The sequence below is a fragment of the Galeopterus variegatus genome, unplaced genomic scaffold (genome assembly GCF_000696425.1).
Source record: "Galeopterus variegatus unplaced genomic scaffold, G_variegatus-3.0.2 Scaffold18378, whole genome shotgun sequence".
In the NCBI taxonomy this organism is placed as follows: domain Eukaryota; kingdom Metazoa; phylum Chordata; class Mammalia; order Dermoptera; family Cynocephalidae; genus Galeopterus; species Galeopterus variegatus.
The window spans coordinates 8,600-9,107 of NW_007744489.1; positions in this window are offsets into that span (position 1 = coordinate 8,600).

Below are 508 nucleotides of genomic sequence, written 5' to 3' on the forward strand. Positions count from 1 at the left end.
ATACTGGTAGGGAATTTCTTGACTCACTTATTAATGAAAAATATTTTTTGTTAGAAGTAACTGAATCAAAGTCCACAGAGGCTAAGCAATTAAAACTATGAATTAACTTTTTATTCAAGCATCATCATTCTGCACTTTGTCAGAGCACCTAGTTTTGTCTTTTGCAAAGAATTAAAAATGGCTCTTATTAATGTGTTTGGGCATATACATTACTAACCTNTGCTACCACCTGACCCAAAAAAAGCTGTCTATAGCTCACAGAAAGTATTAGAGCTAGAGCACTCAACAGGTGTTTTAAAACCAGAATTGTTAACAAACCATCAAATGTAAATAGTGATCTTCACAATGATTCTGTTATTATAAAGGCAGCCTGCATCCATCCATACCTAAATAAACTTCATTCTAAAGGACCCCAGGCCTGGAGCCTTTGGGTTGCCCAAGGCTGCATACATTCTTTCATACATTTTTTCAATGTTTCTTTTATTTACAGGGGTTTTTGCTAGTTCAA